The sequence below is a fragment of the Apodemus sylvaticus genome, chromosome 1 (assembly GCF_947179515.1).
Source record: "Apodemus sylvaticus chromosome 1, mApoSyl1.1, whole genome shotgun sequence".
Classification (NCBI taxonomy): domain Eukaryota; kingdom Metazoa; phylum Chordata; class Mammalia; order Rodentia; family Muridae; genus Apodemus; species Apodemus sylvaticus.
The window spans coordinates 210,318,164-210,333,649 of NC_067472.1; the positions used below are offsets into that span (position 1 = coordinate 210,318,164).

At 37.1% G+C, this 15,486-nt stretch overlaps 1 pseudogene; it reads right to left on the reverse strand.

The window, feature by feature from the left end:
- Positions 1–1,199: 1,199 nt before the first annotated feature.
- Positions 1,200–2,168, reverse strand: LOC127684323 (vomeronasal type-1 receptor 4-like; annotated as a pseudogene).
- Positions 2,169–15,486: the final 13,318 nt, after the last annotated feature.

Here is a 15,486-nt window from a genome sequence, read left to right on the forward strand (position 1 = left end):
CAGTCATGGAAGCAAAATGAACCAAATGGGCCCCAGGTCTGTGGTGAGAGGTTTCAATTTCTTTCTATATTAAAGCATATTATAATTATCCATATTAAGGGATTGCATTGTGACACATAATATATGCAAAATATGAGCTTGTGTCCTAGCAACCCTTCTTCATCTCATTTCTATCTCCCTTTCTTGATCTAAGGATCTTTTCAGCTGTAATTCATATTTGACTTTGGTTTCTCATTGTTCTATGATTTCACATGAAAGAAAAGATTGTTTGCCTTTGCCAGAACAACTAATTTTCTTAAGCTTCTCTCTGTTTGAATACCCATTTCTATAAGGCATTCCTAGCAGAACTAGCACTTGGAACATTGTAATTTCTACATATTAGAAGCAATAAAAAAGATCTTGGAGCTTGGGAGCTGACTTTGTATTTGAAAGCATGCAGTCATCTTGCAAATAAACTGAGTTCTTCTCTAAGCAATCATATTGACCGATATGTCACTGCCTATAGCTATAGTTCCACAGGATTCAAAGGACTGTTCCTGCCTCTGTGGGCAGCAGATCTGTGTAGTGTGGACATATAGACACTTAATCACATACACATGCACAACATTAAAATATTAAAACATTATCGATAGATTTCAGTTCTGGACAGATGGCTTGGCATGTATCAGCAATGACTGCTCTTCCAGAGTTCCGGTGTTTTATTCTTATCACCCAATGTTTGCTCAAAACCATCAGTAACTCCAGTTCTAATGGGTACAAAATATCTTCTGACCTCTCCAGGTGTTTTGTCCAGGAGGTATACAGATAGAAATCTAAGGATTATACCAATTCATATAAAATAGAAGGAATATTAGACATTAGGCACACACACACACACACACACACACACACACACACACACTGTCAATCAAAGATAAATTTTCCCGGGCCATCAGATAATTCCTAGCCTCCCAATTATATTATCCCATGTTCACTATACTTTGCTTAATATCATATAACAATTTATATTAAAATGGTAATCTTATATATTAGAAATTTTTGTCACTATTGAATAGTAAATTATATAAAAATGAAGTTCTAATGACTGATAACTGACTTCTGATGATATTTTCAAACTGAAATCATAGCACTGTACAACATAATAAGAGAAAGTATAAGATAGGACAGATGACCAGGGCTCATATTGTATTTAGACGAAGCTATCTCTTACAAAAGCAGAAAAAAACCAGGCTAATACTATGCTTGATATTGTTCATGAGAACAAAGGGGCAAACAATGGGAAAGCAGGTTTCAAGAACTGTAAATACAGGTACTCTCAGTAACATTGGATATTTGGAGGAGGCCATAAGGATAACCATAATGGAGGAGAGCAGATAGGAGAGGACAAAAGTGCACACCAGGATGACGATAGATTGAGTGGCTCTGTTTTCAGCTGAGGCATTTAGGAGGTGCTGAGAACTATGGATATGCTGGACTTGCCTCTTGTGTCTGTAGAGTCTACTCACCATGGAGACACTGGATCAGGCCATGAGACCCAGGCACAGTCCATCAGAGAAGCAAAGTATGAACATAGACAGTGCAGTTCCCACATTTCCATAAACTAACCATGAGCAGTATTCATTAATCTTCCATTTAGTCACATTTTTGTTGTACCTGGGACCTGACACTGTTACTGGCGTCATGATGTTTAGAAAGAGATTCACAAGCCAGCCTACTGAGCAGGAGGGTCCAATGTACTTGGTCGCTCTGTGTTTAATTATCATCCACCTGGAGTTGCTGGGGCTGATTGTGATTGCTTGGAAGCAACTCAGTAGGCACATGGCATACAGGGACATTCCCCTTGTTATTCGGTAAATATAGTTTATTAATTTACATCCAATATCATTCAGGAAATCTTTAAATCCATAATTTGACAGTGTCTGTGGAATGGCTTTTGGGATGACAGACAAGCAGTTGGCAAAAGTCAAGTGCCCTATAATCTGGTCTTTGGGCATTAAGGACTTCCCAGTAGATATCAAAATGATATAATAAATTAGTATTGAAGAATTTCCAAGCATTCCCACAGTAATCTGGGAGAAGAGAAAAATTCCCATTGCAAAGTTTTCAGAAGACATTTTATTTCCTATTAAAATAGTAAACAAATTTAATATGGTTGTGAGTCCCTAGAAATATAATATCAATGTGTATTATTTCATGATGTTATCTAAAGGAATGTAGTTATTACTTTATTCCATTTGTATCACTTTCCCATTGAAGAACATTCAAAGGTTTGGTCATTGTTAGAGTAAATACTCTCTATTGTGTATATGAAAAGTTTGAATATCTTTTCTTAAGAATAATGTTTTCACTGGACAAGGTGCTGCATGACCTTCAATATAGCCATCAAGAGATAGAAGTACACAGACAAATGAATTTGAGAGTAACCTGGACTAGAGAGTTATTTCTAGGGTATACAAAATACATAACTCTATGTTAATCCCCAAGAATGATAAATGTTTTTATTGCTTTTGAAAAATATGATTGATTTGGAGTCAATTTTCAAGGAAAAATTTTAAGACTCATTAATTCTAAAATTCACAAGAAATACAATTCACAATTCCTTAAGAAAAACAATAGATAATATTTGAAAATCTTATTTTAAAAGTGGTTAAATATTCACGACATATAAAGTATAGTTAATTTTAGTATTTATATAGTTTTTCATTATGAGATTTTAATTATGGGGGTGGTTTCATGAGAGTGTAAGTGCTAACAGGGGCCAGAGTTTTTGGACCTGCCAACTTTGGACATGCAGACAGGGATAAGCCAGGGATAAATAGAAACTTCAAATAGAACTAATATAGAAATTATTAGCAATATGTACTTTAAAGAACTGGCTTATACCTCCATCCTATAAAAATATTTGAATCTACATTTGAAAAAACATAAAATATTAAACAAATGAAAGATGGGTTCATGACTTAGATAAGCTACATATAAACTGTTCAGATATCAAAATGTGCAAAAAATATCCATGTGATAAGAATCCATGTTCATACTCTATTGGAAAATAAAATATTTTAGCAACAATTCTAGTATTGTTTTTCTTCAGTAAACTGATAAATCATTACCAAATTCCAATTGTCATGTTACAAGAATCTGCAGTCCTGAAAGGATCCAAAACCATGCAGGAAATGACTGGTTTTGGGTAAAAAGTATAAATGAATGCTCTTTGTTTTTGTCAAATTGCCCAACTGAGACTCAGCAGTTCTCAGGTAGAATTTAAAAAGTAATTTCATACTATAATGTTTTGTAATCAAAATTTCTGACCCTGAATAATTTTTCATAAAATTGATATCAGTGTGCATAAAAACTGGACTGTGATTATATCACCTCACTTTGTACTAAAATTGTCAACTCATTGAAATGCTGAAATGCTACAACCATAAGAGGAAATTGCTAATACACAGATGTAGGTAGACACAACAAGACTCTATAATAGAGACATTGCACAAAGTATTTAGAAGTAGAGTTGTTTGAAATGAAAAGCATTCTGCACATTAAAGGAAAGTCAAAGCCAGTGAGGTGAAACCCTACAGGGTTGTAGAAAGCCTTGACTTTTGAACTTGAATCAGGAGCTTAATACCTACCGTGTATAAAGGAAAATAAAGATAAAACTATATCTTCACAAACATTTAACAAGCAGAGTAATGAAACTGACAGAAATTCTTTAAAGATGAAGCATAGAAGTGCAGGAAATGTTTTTTATATGAAATTAACATATTTAGCATTCCTGTGAAATGAAAATTACAGTTTTGTTGAAACTACTTTGAAGACCTTAGAACAATTAGCATCAAGAGAATAAACAATAACATGTACTGAAGATGTTGTAGTGATAAGTAATCATCATTCTAAATTGGTGGAAGGGCAAAGTAATACATTCATTAGAGAAGTGAATATAAACATTCTTTGATAAATTAAAAATAGAATACTATATAACACAGCTATAAAATTTTGAGGCATATAACCAAAGGATTCTATATCCTATCACTGCAGGCATGTGCATCCATGTCAGCTGCTGGTTTTTTTCACAATAGTAAAGACATGATTTGCATCCTGATGGACAACATGATGAATAATGATATTCATCATCAGATAATGGAAATTTACAGTGGAATTTTGGTCAACTTTATTTGAAAATAAAATCATGAAATATTCAGTAAGAAGACAGATTGGAAAAGAATTCAGCAAGGTAACAAGTTAAGAAAAACAACTCAAGTTGGTTGTAGAACATGGACATGTCCAGATGAATGTATGTGGGCAAAAAGTCATTATGGACTATAAAAGCAGAAGAGTTCAAAACATTGAGATAAAAGAGATATTGAGGAACCAAGACTGGGGTAGTAAACATAGTATATATAGCAAAAATAACATTTGAAAGATATACCCAATAGCATTATAAAGGATATACCAAAGTGCATGATGTTGAGGGGTTTGAGAGGAAACCTAGAAGATAAACAAAACTATTTTTTTGAAAATGTCATGAAATCCAACATTATATATAGTAAATTAATTTTTAAAAACCTCTCCTGACAATATTATTGTTTTGTGGTAAATTTTTGCCAATGAACATAACAATTCTTATAGTCAATGCAGTCTTACAACTTACACCCTATACTTACAATAAAATTAAATTTCCCTGGTAATTCTTGTGTTATGTCTCTTCTATGGAAATTTTCTTATATTTGAAGGACTGTGGATTAAACCCAGATTTCGTGTATAGAAGATGAGCAGTCTGTCATGGTGCTACAGTCCTATTCTTTCTATATAAATTTTAGATCAGTACATCATGTTTTCGAAGAATAAAATTTGAAATCTTTATATCTTGGTGATATGTTGGCTATACTGTCATTTGTGCATAGAAAATTTTGATTAAACCTGTCTTGTTTTTTTTGTTGCAGAATTTTTGCTTGAAGGACATGACATAAATGTACATTCCTCTTTGCTTTAGAGAGTACAATTTAAAGTATAATATTGTAAATGTATATTATATAATATAATATATGCTTTCTACAAAGTACAATGTCCAGAGGGCAACAAGGGTACCACATGGTGAAAAGAGAAAAACTGCTCCCCAAACATATCTTCTTAGCTCCATACTAATATACTGCCCTAGGTGCACATGTCCTTCCTCAAAAATAAATGACTTCCCTAATAAAAATTTAAAGGAGCATACAATAATGATTGACAGGAATATGAGGAGAAGGTGATGTATCTTTGCTTATGGGCAAAATGTTTTGTATCTGTCATGAAATGTTCTTGAGATCACCTGCAGAACAAGAGAGTTGTGTTTCTCATTTGTGAACTATGTACTCAGAATTATTTACAACATAAACATTTGTAGTTTGACTTTGGTTTTTACTTTCACAAATGAGGGCATTGTGAGTAATATGTGACAAGTTCTTCCTATGTTTTGAGGTGTTGAGGCTATAGTGATGGCAGCCAACTGAACAGTATACTGACTTGTGCTCATAGCTTTCTGATATAAAACACAGGGTCACAATGATGGGTCTTAATTTTTGTGTGTAAGGAAGATTTAGAACTGTATTAGATAAGTGTATAATATGGCATAGTTTTGCTGTTGTTATTTTAGGTTAGTAACATTAATCCCTGGCATCAGGCAGCTACATGATAGCTCCTGAAATTCTCAACAGTGACTATAACATTGGAATATAGAAAGCCAAAAACTTGTGTAGAATTTCAACAAGTAGACCATCCTAGCTGTTCATATAAAAAGAACTTTGAGTGTGCATGTTATTTCTAAAAAACAAGGAAGCTAGGATGCTATACTTTAGTAAAACATAGAAACAGAATCAGAAAAACATCTGACACAGTCAGAATAAGAGAATTCAAAAGAAATTAAACACATTCCCAGTATGCATGCGCAATTTTCTTATAACACATTGAACTTTTGATTCCAAATCTCAATTTTCTCTAAAATTCATGTTTTCCTCATAGAAATTCACCTGTAATCCTACCAGTTATGATACAATTTTAATTACTAACATCAATATTCAATACAAAACATTCCCTAACTGCTGAAAAATAAAATTGTAATGTAGTAATTTCCAGAAGCAAATTACTAGGTAAGTAGAAGAGATTACAATAGTAAAACACTGAGTCTAGCAGACACAGGACTTCCCCCCTGTGCTCATCTGTTCCTTTACATGGGCCAGAGTGGCAGGCCTCCTCCCTGACCCAACCCCACAGGCTGCCTCTGTCCAAGAAGGTATGCCATTACCAGTGACACAAGAGACCTTCTGTAATGAGGGACACAGTCATTCCAGTCTTCACCTCCATCTGCAAATGGGGAAGGTCCTGCCTGAGGACCTCAAAGCCTGCTTGTGTCATAGAAAGTTCACCCTTACCAGGAACACAGGCTGTCTTCCCTAACCAGGAACACACACAGGAGGATTGCTCTAAACAGGGACACAGAGGACCTGCCCCAACAGTGGAAACAGGAAGTCCCCCTAACCAAAGAAGGCACTGTCTGCCTCCAAGAATCTAGTGATAACCCAGGTCCAAAGAGGCAAGATAATGTTAGAGATACCCAGGTCAGTTAATACTGGAGATAACCAGACTATTGAGTTGCAAACCCACGAACATAGGCAACAGAAACTGATGGAATTTGGCACCATCACAACCAAGGTCTCCAACCATAGAAAGCCCAGGAGACCCTAACACACCTGAAAATCAAGATTCTGAGCTAAAATACCATGTCATGAACGTGCTATTGACATTTACATAGTATATAAATAAATGTCTTAAGGAAATACAGGAAAATACGGGGGGGGGGAGGGGGAATGTAGAATTCCTTAAAAGGAAATAAATAAATCCCTTAAGGAAATACAGGATAACACAATGAAGCAGGTGAAGGAATTGAGCAAAATGGTCCAAAACCTAAAAATGGAAATAAAATCAATAAAGATAAGAAAGAGATCAGGGGCAACGGGAACATAACCAATATAACACGAGGTACAAAAGAGAGAACCTCGAGCACAGAAGATGTCACAGTAGGTATTGACACATTAGTTAAAAAATAGGAAGTGCAAAAAGCTCAGAACTCAAAGAGCAAGGAAATTCAGGACACAATAGCAAGATCAAACCCAAGAAAAATAGGAAAAGCAGAGTGGGAAGATTGGGTGGGTGGGAGGACAGGGGAAGAGAAGGGGGCTTGCGGGACTTTCGGGGAGTGGGGGGGCTAGAAAAGGGGAAATCATTTGAAATGTAAATAAATCATATCGAATAATAAATAAATAAAAAAAAAAAAAAAGGCCAGAAAACATCTTCCACAAAATCACAAGTGGGGGGGAACCTTCCATAACCTAGAGATAGAGATGGCCATGGATGTACAAGAAGCCTATAGAACACAGAATAGATTGGGCCAGAAAAGAAAGTCATCCCATCATATAATAATGCACAGAACAAAGAAAGAATATTAAAAGTTATACAGGGAAAAAGGAGGACAAACCACAATTAAACCAGACATCCCTACAAAGACTCTAAAATCCAGAATATCCTAGTTAGTAGTCAGACATACCATAGGAGATTACAAATGCTAGCCCAGGTTACTATGCCCAGCAAAACTCTCAATACCGTAGAGAGAAAAACTGATATATGTCACAGATAAAACTAACTTTAAACAATATCTTTCTACTAATCCATCCATAGAGAGCATACTGGAAGGAAAATTCCAACACAAGGAGGTTAACTGTAACCCAGAAAATACAATAAATTTAACAACTCACAACAAACCCAAAGGAAGAGAATGGCATGCACATAATGTCACTTCTACTAACAAAAATAACAAAAATGTACAATCATTTGTACTTCATATCTCTCAACACAATGGGATTATATTCCACAATAAAAAGACACAGACTTACAGACTGGATATGCAAGCAGAATGTAGAAATTTGCTGTATACAAGAAACATACCTCAGTGACAAAGACAGACACTATCTCAGACTAAAGGTGTAGAAAAAGTTTTCCAAGCTAATGGTCCCAAAAAACAAGCTGGAGTAGCCATTCTAATATCCAAGAAAATAGACATTGACCTTCTGTTCTGAGGTGGTGCCCTGAGCAGACCTTGGAAACTAATTCTGCACTCAAGCCCACAACACTCCGAGGAAGCTAGACTCCAAGGAGCTCTGATGCTCAGGGTCATAGGTGAGGAGATTACAAGATTCACCCCAAACTGGGAAGAACTGGGACTCTCTGCAGCTCCAGGGACACAGGGCACCCTTACTGACCAGTGGCACAGGTTCCTTCCAGTCTGAGCAGTGCCCTGAGCAGATGTTGGGTGCAAGATCCACATTTACTCCCAAAACATGCAGCAGAATCATGACTGCAGGGTGCTATTACACACCTAGCATCGTAGGATCAGAGAACCACAGGATCTCAGGAGCTTGGTCTCACCAAGATTTCAGGATCCCAGAGGTAGCTTGACTTGCATGAGCTCTTATACCCAAGATGTCAGGATTAGAGGATCACAGAGACAGCTGCACTCTGAGGAGCTCTAACATAACCAAGATAAGAGGAGGGACAGGCTCCAGTTAGAGACACTGAGTGCAGGTAGCATTAGCAATAACCAGAAAAGGAGAAGCAAGCACAGGAACATAAGCAACAGAAACCAAGTTTACTTGAAATCATCTGAGCCCAGTTCTCCCACAATAGCAGGTCCTGAATACCCCCAAACCCCAGAAAAGCAAGACCCTTACGTAAAAGTTACATCTCATGATGATGATAGATGACTTTAAGAAGGACATAATTACCTTAAGGAAATCAAGGAGAACACAGGTAAACAGGTAGAAGCCCTTCAAGAGGAAACACAAATATCCCTTAAAGAATTATAGGAAAACACAACCAAACAGGTGAAGTAACTAAACAAAACCATTCAGAGTCTTTAAAAAGGAAATAAAAACATTAAAGAAATCACAAAGGGAGATAACACTGGAGATAGAAAACCCAGGAAAGAGATCAGGAGTCATAGATGCAAGCATGACCAACAGAATACAAGAAATAGAAGAGAGAATCTTAGGTGCAGAAGATACCATAGAAAATATTGTCACAGAAGTCAAAGAAAATACAAAAATGCAAAAAGGTCCTAACCTAAAACATTCAGGAAATCGAGCACACAATGACAAGACCAAACCTAAGGAAAATAGGTATAGAAGAGAGTGAAGACTGACAACTTAAAAAAGAGTTTAAAAACTTCCCTGAACTATAGAAAAAGAGATGCTCCTGAACATACCAGAAGTCTACAGAACTCCAAGTAGATTAGACCAGAAAAGAAATTCTTCCCATCACGTAATAGTCAAAACAGAAAATACACAAAACAAAGAAAGAATATAAAGATATTAAAAGCAGTACGGGTACAAGGTCAAGTAACATGTAAAGGCAGACCCATCAGAATTATGCCAGACTTCTGAACAGAGACTACAAAAGCCAAAAGATCCTGGATAGATGTCATACAGACACTTTGAGAACAAAAATACCAGCCCAGGCTCCTATACCCAGCAAAATGTTCAATTAACATAGATGGAGAAACAAAGATATTCCATGATGAAACCAAATTTATACAACATCTTTCCACAAATCCAGCCCTACAAGGAAAAATAGATGAATAAGTTGAACACAAGGAGCGAAACTACAACCTAGAAAAAGCAAGAAGGTAATCTTCTAAGAAACCCCAAAGAAGATAGTCACACAAGCATAATTCCACCTCTAATAACAAAAATAACATGAAGCAACAATCAGTTGTCATTAATATTTCTTTTTTTTTTCGAGACAGGGTTTCTCTGTATAGTCCTGGCTGTCTTGGAACTCACTCTGTAGACCAGGCTGGCCTCCAACTCAGAAATCTGCCTGCCTCTGTCTCCCAAGTGCTGGGATTATAGGCGTGCAGCACCATGTCCGGCTCCTTAATATACCTTAACATCAATGGACTCAATTCCCTAATAAAAAGACATAGACTAACAAACTGGATAAGTAAACAGAACCCAGCATTTTGCTGCATACAAAAAATATATGGAAAATCTGGAATAAAGTGAAAAATCTGGGTGAAATGAACAATTTTCTATACAGATATTAGGTACCAAAGTTAAAGGAGGATCAGATAAAGCACTTGCATAACCACTAAAAAATTAGCATCAGTCATTAAAAGCCTCACAACCAAATAAGGCCAAGGACCACATGGTTTTATTGCAGAGTCCTCTCAGACTTTCAAAGAAGACCTAATTCCAATTCTCTTTGAAATATTCCACCAAATAGAAACAGAAGGGACATTACCCATTTCCTTTTATGAAACCACAATTACACTTATCCTAAACAACACAAAGACCCAAAAAAGACCAATTTCCCTTGTGAATATCGATGCAAAAAAAAAAAAACTCAATAAAATTATCTCGAACTGAATACAAGAAAACATCAAAATAATTATCCATCATGAACAAGTAGGCTTCATCCCAGGAATGCAGCGATGGTTCAATATATAGAAAGCTATCAGTCTAATCCACTATATAAACAAACTCAAAGGAAAAATCCTCATGATCATCTCACTAGATGAAAAGAAAGCATTTGTCAAAATTCAACATACCTTCTTGGTAAAAGTCTTGAAAAGATCAGGAATTCAAGACCCATACCTAAACATAGCAAAAGCAATATACAGCAAACCAGTAGCCAACATCAAGCTAAATGGAGAGACACTTGAAGCAATCCCACTAAAATCAGGGGCAAGATAACGCAGCCTACTCTCTCCCTACATATTCAATATAGTATTCAAAGTCGTAGCCAGAGCAATTAGAAAATAAAAGGAAGTCAAAGGGTACAAATTGAAGTGAAAAAAGTCAAAATATCACTATTTGTAGATGATATGAGTGTATACTTAAGTGACCCCAAAAATTCCACCAGAGAACTCCTAAAGCTGATAAACAACTTCAGCAAAGTGGCAGATATAAAATTAACTCAACCAAATTAGTAGCCTTCCTCTACTCAAACAATTGACAGACTGAGAAAGAAATTAGGGAAATGATACCCTTCAAAATAGTCACAAATAATATAACATACTTTGGTGTGACTCTAAACAAGCAAGTGAACCATCTTTATGACAAGAACTTCAAGTCTCTGAAGAAAGAAATTGAAGAAGATCTCAGAAGATGGAAAGATCTCCTATGCTCATGGATTGGTAGAATTAATATAGTGGAAAGGGCCATCTTGCCGAAAGCAATCTACAGGGTCAATGAAATCCCCATCAATTTTCCAATTCAATTTTTCATGTAGTTAGAAGGAGCAATTTGCAAGTTCATTTGGAATAACAAAATCTCAGTATAATGGAAACTATTCTCAACAATAAAAGAACATCTGGGGGAATCACCATTTCTGACCTCAAGCTGTACTACAGAGCAGTTGTGATCAAACTGCATGGTATTAGTACATTGACAGGCAGGGAGTTCAATGGAATAGAATTGAAGACCCAGAAATGAACCCACACACCTATGGTAACTTGAACTTTGACAAAGGAGCTAAAATCATCCAGTAGATAAAAGACAGCATTTTCAACAAATGGTGCTGGTTCAGCTGGTGATCAACATGTAGAAGAATGCAAATCTATCCATTCTTATCTCTTTGTACAAAGCTCAAGTCTAAGTGGATCAAGGACTGCCACATAAAACCAGATACACTGAAACTAATAGAAGAGAAAATGGGGAAGAACTCCAAGTACATGGGCATGGTGGAAAATTTCCTTAACAGAACACCAATGGCTTATGCTCTAAGTTCAAGAATTGACAAATGGAACCTCATAAAACTACAAAGCTTCTGTAAGATAATGGACACTCTCAATAGGACAAAATAATAACCAACAGATTGGGCAAATATCTTTACCAACTGTTCATCCAACATAGGGTGATTATCCAATATATACAAAGAACAAAAGAGATTAGACTCCAGATAATCAAATAACCCTATTAAAAATGGGGTACAGAGCTAAACAAAGAATTCTCAAGTGTGGAAACTGGAATTGTCATAAGCATCTAAAGAAATGTTCAATATCCTCAGTCATCAGGGAAATCCAAATCAAAACAATCCTGAGATTACACCTCATACCATTCAGAATTGCTAAGTTCTAAAACTCAGGGGAAGGCAGATGCGCACAAGAATGTGGAGAAAGAGGAATACTCCTCCATTGCTGCTGGGATTGGAAGCTAGTATACCCACTCTGTAAATCAGTCTGACATTTCCTCAGAAAACTGGACCATAGCATTACCTGAGGACCCAGCTATACCACTCCTGAGCATAAACCTAAAAAGATGCTCCATCATATAACAAGAACACATTCTCCACTATGTCTATAGAAGCCTTATTTATAATAGCCAGAAGCTTGAAAAAATCTAGATGTCTTCAGCAGAAAAATGGATACAGAAAATATGGTACATTTGTACAACGGACTACTACTCAGCTAATAAATACAATGATTTCATGAAATTTAGGCAAATGGATTGATTTAGAAAATATCATCCTGAGTGAGGTAACCCAATCACAGAAGAACTCACATGGTATTCATTCACTAGTATGTGGATATTAGCCTATCTTAGTCAGAGTTTCTATTCTTGCATAGACATCATGACCAAGAAGCAAGTTGGGGAGGAAAGGGTTTATTGAGCTTACACTTCCACTTTGCAGTTCATGACTAAAGGAAGTCAGGACTGGAACTCAAGCAGGTCAGGAAGCAGGAGTTGATGCAGAAGCCATGGAGGGATGTTTCTTACTGGCTTGCTTCTCCTGGCTTGCTCAGCCTGCTCTCTTATAGAACCCAAGAGCACCAGCCCAAAGGTGGTAGTACCTATAAGGGGTCCTCCCCACTTGATCACTAATTGAGAAAATGCCTCACAGATGGATGTCATGGAGCCACTTCCCCAACTGAAGCTCCTTTCTCTGTGATAACTCCAGCCTGTGTCAGGTTGACACACAAAACTAGCCAGTACATAGCCTAAGAGCTCAGAATACCCAAGATACAATTCACAGACCACATGAAGCTCAAGAAGAAAAAAGACCAAAGAGTGGGTGCTGTTATCCTTCTTAGAATGGTTAACAAAATTCTCATGTGTGCAAATAAGGAGACAAAATGTGGAGCAGAGACTGAAAGAAAAGCCATCCAGAGACTGCCTCCCCTGGGGATCCAGCCCATATACAGTCACCAAACACAGACACTATTGGGGATGCCAAGGAGCCTGTGCTGACAGGAGCCTGATATAGTTGGCTCCTGAGAGGCTCTGCCAGAGCCTGACAAATACAGGAGTGGATGCTCACAGCCAACCATTGAACTGATCACAGGGCCCTGAATGGAGTAGTTAGAAAAAGGACTGAAGTAGCTGAAGGGGTTTGCAACCCCACAGGAAGAACAACATTATCAACCAGCCAGAGCTCTCAGGGTCTAAACCACCAACCAAGGGGTACACATGGAGGGATCCATGGCTCCAGCTGTATATGTAGCAGAAGATGGCATTGTGGGGCATCAATTGGAGAAGAGGTCCTTGGTCCTGTGAAGGCTCGATGCCCAAGTTTAGGGGGCTGTGAAGGCAAGGAGGTGGGAGTGGGTGAGTTGGTGGAGACACAACCTTATAAAAGCAGGAGGAGGGGGGATAGAATATGGGACTTCTGGAGGGAAAATTGGGAATAAGGATAACATTTGAAATGTAAATAAATAAAATATCCAATAAAAAGTGGATTAAGCCCTATTTTGATTCCCCTACAAATCTTTCAGCTCTACTTCTTATTGTAATGGATGATTTAATAGACTGTGCAAGAGCTGAAGAAAAGACAGGAAAGCACTTATATAATAGTTCACTGGAGAAAGGAAGAATGTAAATGTCCATATAGAAAAATATAACAATAAATTTCACAATATGTGGACTCTAACTCTGAATCTCAAGAGTAGACACCAAAGTTCAAAGAGTAACATCATGAGCAGTGTACGTAGGATTTCAAAGCTGATGAAAAAGCCAAGGAGCAATGACTATTTACTGAAATCTTCACCACACTAGTCACAAACCATTGGGGTTAAATCAGATCAGGACTGCACCTTCTGTCTCCCACATGAAACTCTCTTTGAAGAAGGGCTTTCTCGGGAGTTGATTGCATGTTCTTCAGGTGACTTAGAGAATCTAAACAAAATTATGTTTCTGTACAGACACACAGCAGTCTGAATGGGATGCAGACTGGCTTTAAGAAAGACTGAGCTTAGTAAGTGGAGATGAGAATGGATCGATTTGCATTCTCCTGCGTGCTGAACTCCAGATGAATCAGCACCATTTGTTGAAAAGGCTATCTTTTTTCCATTGGATGGTTTCAGCTCCTTTGTCAAAGATCAAGTGACCATAATTGTGTGGCTTCATTTCTGGGTCTTCAATTCTAGTCCATTGATCCACCTGCCTGTCACTTTACCAATACCATGCAGTTTTTAACACTATTGCTCTATAGTATTGCTTGAGGTCTGGGATACTGATTTCCCCAGAAGTTCTTTTACTGTGGAGAATAGTTTTAGCTATCCTGGGTTTTTTGTTATTCCAGATGACATGGAGAACTGCTCTTTCTAACTCTATAAAGAACTGAGTTGGGATTTTGATGGGGATTGCATTGAATCAGTATACTGCTTTTGGCAAAATGGCGATTGTTTACTGTATTAATCCTGCCAATCCAAGAACATGGAATGTTTTTCCATCTTCTGAGGTCTTCTTCGATTTATTTCTTCAAAGACTTGAAGTTCTTGTCATACAGATCTTTCACTTGTTTGGTTACAATCACACCAAGATACTTTGTAATAAAGACACATGCTCTACTATGTTCATAGCAGCCCTACTTATAATAGCCAGAAGCTGGAAAGAACCCAGATGTCCCTCAATGGAGGAATGGATACAGAAAATGTGGGATATTTACACTATGGGATACTACTCAGCTATTAAAAACAATGAATTCATTAAATTCTTAGGCAAAAGGGTGGAGCTGGAGAATGTCATCCTGAGTGAAGTGACCCTATCACAAAAGAACACACATGGTATGCACTCACTGATAAGCAGATATTAACCCAGAAGCTCAGAATACCCAAGAAACAATTCACATATCAAAGGATGCCCAAGAAGAAGGAAGGAAAGGACCCTCATCCTGAAAAGGCTCAGTGCAGCAGTGTAGGGGAACACCAGGATAGGGGAATGGGAAGGGGGTGATTGGGAAACACAGGGAAGGAAGAGGGCTCATGGGACTTTTGGGAAGGAGGGATCCATGAAAGGGGATATCATTTGAAATGTAAATAAAGAATATATCGAATAAAAAAAAAGTAAATCTGAATCAGAGACAAAATTTGTTAGTTTTTTTTTTTCCCTTAAAATATTCAGCAGTAGGCAAGACAGGAGTTGGAAGAAAGTAGAGGTAGTGTATATTGAAAAGCAGTAG